Raw genomic sequence first — 13,941 nt, 5'->3', positions numbered from 1 at the left:
ACACTGGCTCCGCTAGAGCTCCACGATCTCAGCTATTTTCCCTGACCTTTGGCCCGTGCCCTCGTGTCTGTGTCATCCCTAGTTACACTTCTTCTCCGACCACTCTGAATCCGCCACCTGCGGATACATGAGCATGAAAATGAACATCTGTCACTGCCTGCAGTGTCACAGGTCACTAGGTGTCTAGGCTCAGGCTGACCTTGGCTGTCTTCTGCCCAGGCAAGGAGCCTAATCCTTCAAAGGCAACGAGGACATGTGGTCATTGGCCGACATTCATTCTTTCATCCACACAGCGGTCTAGATGAGGCTAAAGAGGCCAGGTAGGCCAGGTGACGGCTGAGTGCGGGGCCTAAGGTTTCTTTCCCAATCACCGTGGAGACAGCCACCGCAAGGCTGGCCGGAACTTCTGACAGGGACGGGTCACAAACACCGAGCCAATACGAGAGGTCCAGCCTAAGCGGCCACTTCCGCAGTGCCCTCCATTTTACCCATAGACACACGACGGCCCCTTCTGTTTTGGGCCACAAAATCCAGGGCACCCAGGGAATCACCTCACCGTAGGCAGCCCCTGATGTGGACACGTTCGACACACGGGGCCAGCAGGCAGGTACCACTTTTCCACTTACGCTAGGATATCAGTAGGCAAGGCGCCCTTCCTCAGCATCTATGGCCCCTCTGTGTATGTGTTCATTCGGAGAAATCTCTTCCTTCTACCCCTGAGACACATCACAAGTATGAGGGGCCTGAGAGAGAGCCTAGAGATGGAATGGGGGAGGCTTCTGGCTGTACTGCTTCCCCGTGGGTAGAGAAGAGCAGGTAGTCTCTCTGGAAGGTCTTAGCTTCTGTTGACTGACATGGACAATACAGCAAGGGCGGACCCTGGCCAGGTGGAGCTTGTGGGCAGATGCAACCCCTCCGGCGACGAACAATTCCGCTGCTTCTTTGTATGGTGAAAACCTCCCCCCGCCAAGTGGGATGGGTAGAGAACACTGACCCACACCCGCCAGGGGCCTCTCCTGGGACTAAAGATCCCAACATGGTCTCAACGTCGTCACCCTCTCAGCACACACCTTTCCTGCACACGTAATCCTGCCTTTCTCCGTCAGGGCCCTCTCCTACCAGGAAAAAAAGCAAGCCGCTAAAAAGGCCGATGCCAGGGAACTCGAGGAAACACTGCCTTTTTCCAAATTTTGGCTGTCTACATGTCCCCGCCTCCGCTGCAAGGCCGCGTATGTGGCCGGGCTCCGAAGGCAAGGCCGAAATCCTGGCAGCCTGGGCCCCAGCAGTCCCATGGTTTATGGACGTGGGGACACGGATGACCTGTTCGCCACATACAGGAGGGACCCTTGGGCCCTTCACTGGCTCGCCATTCAGCTCCACGACGTCCACTACCGGCCCTGGCCTTTGCTTTGGCTGGTGCCCCACGGAACGTGTGCTCCGGAGCGATGTTTCTCCGCCCATCACTAGCATTCTGCCACCAGGGGATATGTGAGTGTGGGAGTCACCATTTGTCACTGGCAGCAGTGTCCCAAGTCACTAGACTTCCAGCTACCCGCTGACCTAGGCTGCCTTCTGCCCCAGGCAAGGTCCCGAATCCTTTATCCCAGATGCTGACACCTGGGCACTGGCGGACATTGATTTTTATCAACACAGAGGTCTGAGTGAGGGTCAGAGGGCCAGGTAGGTGAAGTCAAGGCCAGGTGGGCGGGGCTAAGACTCCTTTGCCATCACCATAGAGACAGTCCCCCCCCGCAAGAGTGGGCGGAGCTTGTGATGGGCCTGCTGACAAGACTTGAGCCAATGGCAGAGATCCGGCCCACCAGGCAGATGACACAGGGCCCTCCAGTGTGACCTATGACACCTAGTGGCCGCAGGATTTGAGCACACCCTGGGAGAGGCTACGCAGGCACAAGGGAGCCCCTGGTGCGGACTGCTTCCGGGCATTGGCACAGCAGGCCAGGTACCTCTTTCCCACTTTCCTCAGGATATCACTACGCAAGGCATCCCCACTCAGCATCTCATGCCTCTCTCTGTCTCTCTCTGGATGTGTTCGTTCTCTGAAATCTCTTCCTTCTCCCCCTTGTCACTTCACACCTTGGAGTGCCTGACAGAGGGCCTAGAGACGAAAGAGCAAAGGGGGAAGGCCTCTGGCTCTACTGGTTGCCCATGGGCAGAGAAGATCTGCTAGTCTATCTGGAAGGTCTAGAGAGTAGCCATTGATTGGGGAGCTACATCACGGGCGGACCTGGCCAGGTGAAGCTTGCTGACATGCAGCAGCCTCTCCGGAGACTACTAATTCCTCGGAGAACATTCTATGCAAATACCCGGCTGAGTGCCATGGGCAGAAAACATTGACACATACCTGCCAGGGGTCTATCCTGGGTCTGAAGAGTCCACCCTGGTCTCCAGCCACTCATCATCTCAGCACACACTTTGCCTGCACACACGGAATCCGCCTCTCTCCACGAATGCCTTCTCCTGCTAGGAAACACACGATGGCACTCAGCCAAAGGAGAGCACAGGCAAAGTCAACTGAAGCCCCCATTTTCAAGATTTTGCCCTCTGCTGCGCCACAGCCTCCGCTGGCACAGTGCATGTGTGTCACTTCTCCGAAGACAAGGCCGCAATCCGGGCGTCCAGGGCCCCAGCAGTCCAGAGTCTGTGCATGGCGGCATATGGATCACCTCTTTGCCACGTACAGGAGGGAGGCCTGGGCCCTACACTGGCTCCGCTAGAGCTCCACGATCTCAGCTATTTTCCCTGACCTTTGGCCCGTGCCCTCGTGTCTGTGTCATCCCTAGTTACACTTCTTCTCCGACCACTCTGAATCCGCCACCTGCGGATACATGAGCATGAAAATGAACATCTGTCACTGCCTGCAGTGTCACAGGTCACTAGGTGTCTAGGCTCAGGCTGACCTTGGCTGTCTTCTGCCCAGGCAAGGAGCCTAATCCTTCAAAGGCAACGAGGACATGTGGTCATTGGCCGACATTCATTCTTTCATCCACACAGCGGTCTAGATGAGGCTAAAGAGGCCAGGTAGGCCAGGTGACGGCTGAGTGCGGGGCCTAAGGCTTCTTTCCCAATCACCATGGAGACAGCCACCGCAAGGCTGGCCGGAACTTCTGACGGGGACGGGTCACAAACACCGAGCCAATACGAGAGGTCCAGCCTAAGCGGCCACTTCCGCAGTGCCCTCCATTTTACCCATGGACACACGACGGCCCCTTCTCTTTTGGGCCACAAAATCCAGGGCACCCAGGGAATCACCTCACCGTAGGCAGCCCCTGATGTGGACACGTTCGACACACGGGGCCAGCAGGCAGGTACCACTTTTCCACTTACGCTAGGATATCAGTAGGCAAGGCGCCCTTCCTCAGCATCTATGGCCCCTCTGTGTATGTGTTCATTCGGAGAAATCTCTTCCTTCTACCCCTGAGACACATCACAAGTATGAGGGGCCTGAGAGAGAGCCTAGACATGGAACGGGGGAGGCTTCTGGCTGTACTGCTTCCCCGTGGGTAGAGAAGAGCAGGTAGTCTCTCTGGAAGGTCTTAGCTTCTGTTGACTGACATGGACAATACAGCAGGGGCGGACCCTGGCCAGGTGGAGCTTGTGGGCAGATGCAACCCCTCAGGCGACGAATAATTCCGCTGCTGCTTTGTATGGTGAAAACCTCCCCCCGCCAAGTGGGATGGGTAGAGAACACTGACCCACAACCGCCAGGGGCCTCTCCTGGGACTAAAGATCCCAACATGGTCTCAACGTCGTCACCCTCTCAGCACACACCTTTCCTGCACACGTAATCCTGCCTTTCTCCGTCAGGGCCCTCTCCTACCAGGAAAAAAAGCAAGCCGCTCAAAAAGGCCGATGCCAGGGAACTCGAGGAAACACTGCCATTTTCCAAATTTTGGCTGTCTACATGTCCCCGCCTCCGCTGCAAGGCCGCGAATGTGGCCGGGCTCCGATGGCAAGGCCGAAATCCTGGCAGCCTGGGCCCCAGCAGTCCCATGGTTTATGGACGTGGGGACACGGATGACCTGTTCGCCACATACAGGAGGGACCCTTGGGCCCTTCACTGGCTCGCCATTCAGCTCCGCGACGTCCACTACCGGCCCTGGCCTTTGTTTGGCTGGTGCCCCACGGAACGTGTGCTCCGGAGCGATGTTTCTCCGCCCATCACTATCATTCTGCCACCAGGCGATATGTGAGTGTGGGAGTCACCATTTGTCACTGGCAGCAGTGTCACAAGGCAGTAGACTTCCAGGTACCCGCTGACCTAGGCTGCCTTCTGCCCCAGGCAAGGTCCCGAATCCTTTATCCCAGATGCTGACACCCGGGCACTGGCGGACGTTCATTTGGAGCAACACAGAGGTCTGAGTGAGTGTCAGCGGGCCAGGTAGGTGAAGTCAAGGCCAGGTGGGTGGGGCTAAGACTCCTTTGCCATCACCATAGAGACAGTCCCCCCCCCCCGCAAGAGTGGGCGGAGCTGCTGATGGGCCTGCTGACAAGACTTGAGCCAATGGCAGAGATCCGGCCCGCCAGGCAGATGACACAGGGCCCTCCATTGTGACCTATGACACCTAGTGGCCACAGGATTTGAGCACACCCTGGGAAAGGCTACGCAGGCACAAGGGAGCCCCTGGTGCAGACCGCTTCAGGGCATTGGCAGAGCAGGCCAGGTACCTCTTTCCCACTTTCCTCAGGATATCACTACGCAAGGCATCCCCACTCAGCATCTCATGCCTCTCTCTGTCTCTCTCTGGATGTGTTCGTTCTCTGAAATCTCTTCCTTCTCCCCCTTGTCACTTCACACCTTGGAGTGCCTGACAGAGGGCCTAGAGACGAAAGAGCAAAGGGGGAAGGCCTCTGGCTCTACTGGTTGCCCATGGGCAGAGAAGATCTGCTAGTCTATCTGGAAGGTCTAGAGAGTAGCCCTTGATTGGGGAGCTACATCACGGGTGGACCTGGCCAGGTGAAGCTTGCTGACATGCAGCAGCCTCTCCGGAGACTACTAATTCCTCGGAGAACATTCTATGCAAATACCCGGCTGAGTGCCATGGGCAGAAAACATTGACACATACCTGCCAGGGGTCTATCCTGGGTCTGAAGAGTCCACCCTGGTCTCCAGCCACTCATCATCTCAGCACACACTTTGCCTGCACACACGGAATCCGCCTCTCTCCACGAATGCCTTCTCCTGCTAGGAAACACACGATGGCACTCAGCCAAAGGAGAGCACAGGCAAAGTCAACTGAAGCCCCCATTTTCAAGATTTTGCCCTCTGCTGCGCCACAGCCTCCGCTGGCACAGTGCATGTGTGTCACTTCTCCGAAGACAAGGCCGCAATCCGGGCGTCCAGGGCCCCAGCAGTCCAGAGTCTGCCCATGGCGGCATATGGATCACCTCTTTGCCACGTACAGGAGGGAGGCCTGGGCCCTACACTGGCTCCGCTAGAGCTCCACGATCTCAGCTATTTTCCCTGACCTTTGGCCCGTGCCCTCGTGTCTGTGTCATCCCTAGTTACACTTCTTCTCCGACCACTCTGAATCCGCCACCTGCGGATACATGAGCATGAAAATGAACATCTGTCACTGCCTGCAGTGTCACAGGTCACTAGGTGTCTAGGCTCAGGCTGACCTTGGCTGTCTTCTGCCCAGGCAAGGAGCCTAATCCTTCAAAGGCAACGAGGACATGTGGTCATTGGCCGACATTCATTCTTTCATCCACACAGCGGTCTAGATGAGGCTAAAGAGGCCAGGTAGGCCAGGTGACGGCTGAGTGCGGGGCCTAAGGCTTCTTTCCCAATCACCATGGAGACAGCCACCGCAAGGCTGGCCGGAACTTCTGACGGGGACGGGTCACAAACACCGAGCCAATACGAGAGGTCCAGCCTAAGCGGCCACTTCCGCAGTGCCCTCCATTTTACCCATGGACACACGACGGCCCCTTCTCTTTTGGGCCACAAAATCCAGGGCACCCAGGGAATCACCTCACAGTAGGCAGCCCCTGATGTGGACACGTTCGACACACGGGGCCAGCAGGCAGGTACCACTTTTCAACTTACGCTAGGATATCAGTAGGCAAGGCGCCCTTCCTCAGCATCTATGACCCCTCTGTGTACGTGTTCATTCGGAGAAATCTCTTCCTTCTACCCCTGAGACACATCACAAGTATGAGGGGCCTGAGAGAGAGCCTAGAGATGGAACGGGGGAGGCTTCTGGCTGTACTGCTTCCCCGTGGGTAGAGAAGAGCAGGTAGTCTCTCTGGAAGGTCTTAGCTTCTGTTGACTGACATGGACAATACAGCAAGGGCGGACCCTGGCCAGGTGGAGCTTGTGGGCAGATGCAACCCCTCCGGCGACGAATAATTCCGCTGCTGCTTTGTATGGTGAAAACCTCCCCCCGCCAAGTGGGATGGGTAGAGAACACTGACCCACACCCGCCAGGGGCCTCTCCTGGGACTAAAGATCCCAACATGGTCTCAACGTCGTCACCCTCTCAGCACACACCTTTCCTGCACACGTAATCCTGCCTTTCTCCGTCAGGGCCCTCTCCTACCAGGAAAAAAAGCAAGCCGCTCAAAAAGGCCGATGCCAGGGAACTCGAGGAAACACTGCCATTTTCCAAATTTTGGCTGTCTACATGTCCCCGCCTCCGCTGCAAGGCCGCGAATGTGGCCGGGCTCCGATGGCAAGGCCGAAATCCTGGCAGCCTGGGCCCCAGCAGTCCCATGGTTTATGGACGTGGGGACACGGATGACCTGTTCGCCACATACAGGAGGGACCCTTGGGCCCTTCACTGGCTCGCCATTCAGCTCCGCGACGTCCACTACCGGCCCTGGCCTTTGTTTGGCTGGTGCCCCACGGAACGTGTGCTCCGGAGCGATGTTTCTCCGCCCATCACTATCATTCTGCCACCAGGCGATATGTGAGTGTGGGAGTCACCATTTGTCACTGGCAGCAGTGTCACAAGGCAGTAGACTTCCAGGTACCCGCTGACCTAGGCTACCTTCTGCCCCAGGCAAGGTCCCGAATCCTTTATCCCAGATGCTGACACCCGGGCACTGGCGGACATTCATTTGGAGCAACACAGAGGTCTGAGTGAGGGTCAGCGGGCCAGGTAGGTGAAGTCAAGGCCAGGTGGGCGGGGCTAAGACTCCTTTGCCATCACCATAGAGACAGTGTCCCCCCGCAAGAGTGGGCGGAGCTGCTGATGGGCCTGCTGACAAGACTTGAGCCAATGGCAGAGATCCGGCCCGCCAGGCAGATGACACAGGGCCCTCCAGTGTGACCTATGACACCTAGTGGCCACAGGATTTGAGCACACCCTGGGAAAGGCTACGCAGGCACAAGGGAGCCCCTGGTGCGGACTGCTTCAGGGCATTGGCACAGCAGGCCAGGTACCTCTTTCCCACTTTCCTCAGGATATCACTACGCAAGGCATCCCCACTCAGCATCTCTTGCCTCTCTCTGTCTCTCTCTGGATGTGTTCGTTCTCTGAAATCTCTTCCTTCTCCCCCTTGTCACTTCACACCTTGGAGTGCCTGACAGAGGGCCTAGAGACGAAAGAGCAAAGGGGGAAGGCCTCTGGCTCTACTGGTTGCCCATGGGCAGAGAAGATCTGCTAGTCTATCTGGAAGGTCTAGAGAGTAGCCATTGATTGGGGAGCTACATCACGGGCGGACCTGGCCAGGTGAAGCTTGCTGACATGCAGCAGCCTCTCCGGAGACTACTAATTCCGCGGAGAACATTCTATGCAAATACCCGGCTGAGTGCCATGGGCAGAAAACATTGACACATACCTGCCAGGGGTCTATCCTGGGTCTGAAGAGTCCACCCTGGTCTCCAGCCACTCATCATCTCAGCACACACTTTGCCTGCACACATGGAATCCGCCTCTCTCCACGAATGCCTTCTCCTGCTAGGAAACACACGATGGCACTCAGCCAAAGGAGAGCACAGGCAAAGTCAACTGAAGCCCCCATTTTCAAGATTTTGCCCTCTGCTGCGCCACAGCCTCCGCTGGCACAGTGCATGTGTGTCACTTCTCCGAAGACAAGGCCGCAATCCGGGCGTCCAGGGCCCCAGCAGTCCAGAGTCTGTGCATGGCGGCATATGGATCACCTCTTTGCCACGTACAGGAGGGAGGCCTGGGCCCTACACTGGCTCCGCTAGAGCTCCACGATCTCAGCTATTTTCCCTGACCTTTGGCCCGTGCCCTCGTGTCTGTGTCATCCCTAGTTACACTTCTTCTCCGACCACTCTGAATCCGCCACCTGCGGATACATGAGCATGAAAATGAACATCTGTCACTGCCTGCAGTGTCACAGGTCACTAGGTGTCTAGGCTCAGGCTGACCTTGGCTGTCTTCTGCCCAGGCAAGGAGCCTAATCCTTCAAAGGCAACGAGGACATGTGGTCATTGGCCGACATTCATTCTTTCATCCACACAGCGGTCTAGATGAGGCTAAAGAGGCCAGGTAGGCCAGGTGACGGCTGAGTGCGGGGCCTAAGGCTTCTTTCCCAATCACCATGGAGACAGCCACCGCAAGGCTGGCCGGAACTTCTGACGGGGACGGGTCACAAACACCGAGCCAATACGAGAGGTCCAGCCTAAGCGGCCACTTCCGCAGTGCCCTCCATTTTACCCATGGACACACGACGGCCCCTTCTCTTTTGGGCCACAAAATCCAGGGCACCCAGGGAATCACCTCACCGTAGGCAGCCCCTGATGTGGACACGTTCGACACACGGGGCCAGCAGGCAGGTACCACTTTTCAACTTACGCTAGGATATCAGTAGGCAAGGCGCCCTTCCTCAGCATCTATGACCCCTCTGTGTACGTGTTCATTCGGAGAAATCTCTTCCTTCTACCCCTGAGACACATCACAAGTATGAGGGGCCTGAGAGAGAGCCTAGAGATGGAACGGGGGAGGCTTCTGGCTGTACTGCTTCCCCGTGGGTAGAGAAGAGCAGGTAGTCTCTCTGGAAGGTCTTAGCTTCTGTTGACTGACATGGACAATACAGCAAGGGCGGACCCTGGCCAGGTGGAGCTTGTGGGCAGATGCAACCCCTCCGGCGACGAATAATTCCGCTGCTGCTTTGTATGGTGAAAACCTCCCCCCGCCAAGTGGGATGGGTAGAGAACACTGACCCACACCCGCCAGGGGCCTCTCCTGGGACTAAAGATCCCAACATGGTCTCAACGTCGTCACCCTCTCAGCACACACCTTTCCTGCACACGTAATCCTGCCTTTCTCCGTCAGGGCCCTCTCCTACCAGGAAAAAAAGCAAGCCGCTCAAAAAGGCCGATGCCAGGGAACTCGAGGAAACACTGCCATTTTCCAAATTTTGGCTGTCTACATGTCCCCGCCTCCGCTGCAAGGCCGCGAATGTGGCCGGGCTCCGATGGCAAGGCCGAAATCCTGGCAGCCTGGGCCCCAGCAGTCCCATGGTTTATGGACGTGGGGACACGGATGACCTGTTCGCCACATACAGGAGGGACCCTTGGGCCCTTCACTGGCTCGCCATTCAGCTCCGCGACGTCCACTACCGGCCCTGGCCTTTGTTTGGCTGGTGCCCCACGGAACGTGTGCTCCGGAGCGATGTTTCTCCGCCCATCACTATCATTCTGCCACCAGGCGATATGTGAGTGTGGGAGTCACCATTTGTCACTGGCAGCAGTGTCACAAGGCAGTAGACTTCCAGGTACCCGCTGACCTAGGCTACCTTCTGCCCCAGGCAAGGTCCCGAATCCTTTATCCCAGATGCTGACACCCGGGCACTGGCGGACATTCATTTGGAGCAACACAGAGGTCTGAGTGAGGGTCAGCGGGCCAGGTAGGTGAAGTCAAGGCCAGGTGGGCGGGGCTAAGACTCCTTTGCCATCACCATAGAGACAGTGTCCCCCCGCAAGAGTGGGCGGAGCTGCTGATGGGCCTGCTGACAAGACTTGAGCCAATGGCAGAGATCCGGCCCGCCAGGCAGATGACACAGGGCCCTCCAGTGTGACCTATGACACCTAGTGGCCACAGGATTTGAGCACACCCTGGGAAAGGCTACGCAGGCACAAGGGAGCCCCTGGTGCGGACTGCTTCAGGGCATTGGCACAGCAGGCCAGGTACCTCTTTCCCACTTTCCTCAGGATATCACTACGCAAGGCATCCCCACTCAGCATCTCTTGCCTCTCTCTGTCTCTCTCTGGATGTGTTCGTTCTCTGAAATCTCTTCCTTCTCCCCCTTGTCACTTCACACCTTGGAGTGCCTGACAGAGGGCCTAGAGACGAAAGAGCAAAGGGGGAAGGCCTCTGGCTCTACTGGTTGCCCATGGGCAGAGAAGATCTGCTAGTCTATCTGGAAGGTCTAGAGAGTAGCCATTGATTGGGGAGCTACATCACGGGCGGACCTGGCCAGGTGAAGCTTGCTGACATGCAGCAGCCTCTCCGGAGACTACTAATTCCGCGGAGAACATTCTATGCAAATACCCGGCTGAGTGCCATGGGCAGAAAACATTGACACATACCTGCCAGGGGTCTATCCTGGGTCTGAAGAGTCCACCCTGGTCTCCAGCCACTCATCATCTCAGCACACACTTTGCCTGCACACATGGAATCCGCCTCTCTCCACGAATGCCTTCTCCTGCTAGGAAACACACGATGGCACTCAGCCAAAGGAGAGCACAGGCAAAGTCAACTGAAGCCCCCATTTTCAAGATTTTGCCCTCTGCTGCGCCACAGCCTCCGCTGGCACAGTGCATGTGTGTCACTTCTCCGAAGACAAGGCCGCAATCCGGGCGTCCAGGGCCCCAGCAGTCCAGAGTCTGTGCATGGCGGCATATGGATCACCTCTTTGCCACGTACAGGAGGGAGGCCTGGGCCCTACACTGGCTCCGCTAGAGCTCCACGATCTCAGCTATTTTCCCTGACCTTTGGCCCGTGCCCTCGTGTCTGTGTCATCCCTAGTTACACTTCTTCTCCGACCACTCTGAATCCGCCACCTGCGGATACATGAGCATGAAAATGAACATCTGTCACTGCCTGCAGTGTCACAGGTCACTAGGTGTCTAGGCTCAGGCTGACCTTGGCTGTCTTCTGCCCAGGCAAGGAGCCTAATCCTTCAAAGGCAACGAGGACATGTGGTCATTGGCCGACATTCATTCTTTCATCCACACAGCGGTCTAGATGAGGCTAAAGAGGCCAGGTAGGCCAGGTGACGGCTGAGTGCGGGGCCTAAGGCTTCTTTCCCAATCACCGTGGAGACAGCCACTGCAAGGCTGGCCGGAACTTCTGACGGGGACGGGTCACAAACACCGAGCCAATACGAGAGGTCCAGCCTAAGCGGCCACTTCCGCAGTGCCCTCCATTTTACCCATGGACACACGACGGCCCCTTCTCTTTTGGGCCACAAAATCCAGGGCACCCAGGGAATCACCTCACCGTAGGCAGCCCCTGATGTGGACACGTTCGACACACGGGGCCAGCAGGCAGGTACCACTTTTCCACTTACGCTAGGATATCAGTAGGCAAGGCGCCCTTCCTCAGCATCTATGGCCCCTCTGTGTATGTGTTCATTCGGAGAAATCTCTTCCTTCTACCCCTGAGACACATCACAAGTATGAGGGGCCTGAGAGAGAGCCTAGAGATGGAATGGGGGAGGCTTCTGGCTGTACTGCTTCCCCGTGGGTAGAGAAGAGCAGGTAGTCTCTCTGGAAGGTCTTAGCTTCTGTTGACTGACATGGACAATACAGCAAGGGCGGACCCTGGCCAGGTGGAGCTTGTGGGCAGATGCAACCCCTCCGGCGACGAATAATTCCGCTGCTGATTTGTATGGTGAAAACCTCCCCCCGCCAAGTGGGATGGGTAGACAACACTGACCCACACCCGCCAGGGGCCTCTCCTGGGACTAAAGATCCCAACATGGTCTCAACGTCGTCACCCTCTCAGCACACACCTTTCCTGCACACGTAATCCTGCCTTTCTCCGTCAGGGCCCTCTCCTACCAGGAAAAAAAGCAAGCCGCTAAAAAGGCCGATGCCAGGGAACTCGAGGAAACACTGCCTTTTTCCAAATTTTGGCTGTCTACACGTCCCCGCCTCCGCTGCAAGGCCGCGTATGTGGCCGGGCTCCGAAGGCAAGGCCGAAATCCTGGCAGCCTGGGCCCCAGCAGTCCCATGGTTTATGGACGTGGGGACACGGATGACCTGTTCGCCACATACAGGAGGGACCCTTGGGCCCTTCACTGGCTCGCCATTCAGCTCCACGACGTCCACTACCGGCCCTGGCCTTTGCTTTGGCTGGTGCCCCACGGAACGTGTGCTCCGGAGCGATGTTTCTCCGCCCATCACTATCATTCTGCCACCAGGCGATATGTGAGTGTGGGAGTCACCATTTGTCACTGGCAGCAGTGTCACAAGGCAGTAGACTTCCAGGTACCCGCTGACCTAGGCTGCCTTCTGCCCCAGGCAAGGTCCCCAATCCTTTATCCCAGATGCTGACACCCGGGCACTGGCGGACATTCATTTGGAGCAACACAGAGGTCTGAGTGAGGGTCAGCGGGCCAGGTAGGTGAAGTCAAGGCCAGGTGGGCGGGGCTAAGACTCCTTTGCCATCACCATAGAGACAGTCCCCCCCCGCAAGAGTGGGCGGAGCTTGTGATGGGCCTGCTGACAAGACTTGAGCCAATGGCAGAGATCCGGCCCGCCAGGCAGATGACACAGGGCCCTCCAGTGTGACCTATGACACCTAGTGGCCGCAGGATTTGAGCACACCCTGGGAGAGGCTACGCAGGCACAAGGGAGCCCCTGGTGCGGACTGCTTCAGGGCATTGGCACAGCAAGCCAGGTACCTCTTTCCCACTTTCCTCAGGATATCACTACGCAAGGCATCCCCACTCAGCATCTCTTGCCTCTCTCTGTCTCTCTCTGGATGTGTTCGTTCTCTGAAATCTCTTCCTTCTCCCCCTTGTCACTTCACACCTTGGAGTGCCTGACAGAGGGCCCAGAGACTAAAGAGCAAAGGGGGAAGGCCTCTGGCTCTACTGGTTGCCCATGGGCAGAGAAAATCTGATAGTCTATCTGGAAGGTCTAGAGAGTAGCCATTGATTGGGGAGCTACATCACGGGCGGACCTGGCCAGGTGAAACTTGCTGACATGCAGCAGCCTCTCCGGAGACTACTAATTCCTCGGAGAACATTCTATGCAAATACCCGGCTGAGTGCCATGGGCAGAAACATTGACACATACCTGCCAGGGGTCTATCCTGGGTCTGAAGAGTCCACCCTGGTCTCCAGCTACTCATCATCTCAGCACACACTTTGCCTGCACACACGGAATCCGCCTCTCTCCACGAATGCCTTCTCCTGCTAGGAAACACACGATGGCACTCAGCCAAAGGAGAGCACAGGCAAAGTCAACTGAAGCCCCCATTTTCAAGATTTTGTCCTCTGCTGGGCCACAGCCTCCGCTGGCACAGTGCATGTGTGTCACTTCTCCGAAGACAAGGCCGCAATCCGGGCGTCCAGGGCCCCAGCAGTCCAGAGTCTGCCCATGGCGGCATATGGATCACCTCTTTGCCACGTACAGGAGGGAGGCCTGGGCCCTACACTGGCTCCGCTAGAGCTCCACGATCTCAGCTATTTTCCCTGACCTTTGGCCCGTGCCCTCGTGTCTGTGTCATCCCTAGTTACACTTCTTCTCTGACCACTCTGAATCCGCCACCTGCGGATACATGAGCATGAAAATGAACATCTGTCACTGCCTGCAGTGTCACAGGTCACTAGGTGTCTAGGCTCAGGCTGACCTTGGCTGTCTTCTGCCCAGGCAAGGAGCCTAATCCTTCAAAGGCAACGAGGACATGTGGTCATTGGCCGACATTCATTCTTTCATCCACACAGCGGTCTAGATGAGGCTAAAGAGGCCAGGTAGGCCAGGTGACGGCTGAGTGC

This window comes from Loxodonta africana (assembly GCF_030014295.1).
Source record: "Loxodonta africana isolate mLoxAfr1 chromosome 14 unlocalized genomic scaffold, mLoxAfr1.hap2 SUPER_14_unloc_1, whole genome shotgun sequence".
Taxonomy (NCBI): domain Eukaryota; kingdom Metazoa; phylum Chordata; class Mammalia; order Proboscidea; family Elephantidae; genus Loxodonta; species Loxodonta africana.
This window is presented reverse-complemented; position numbering follows the sequence as displayed.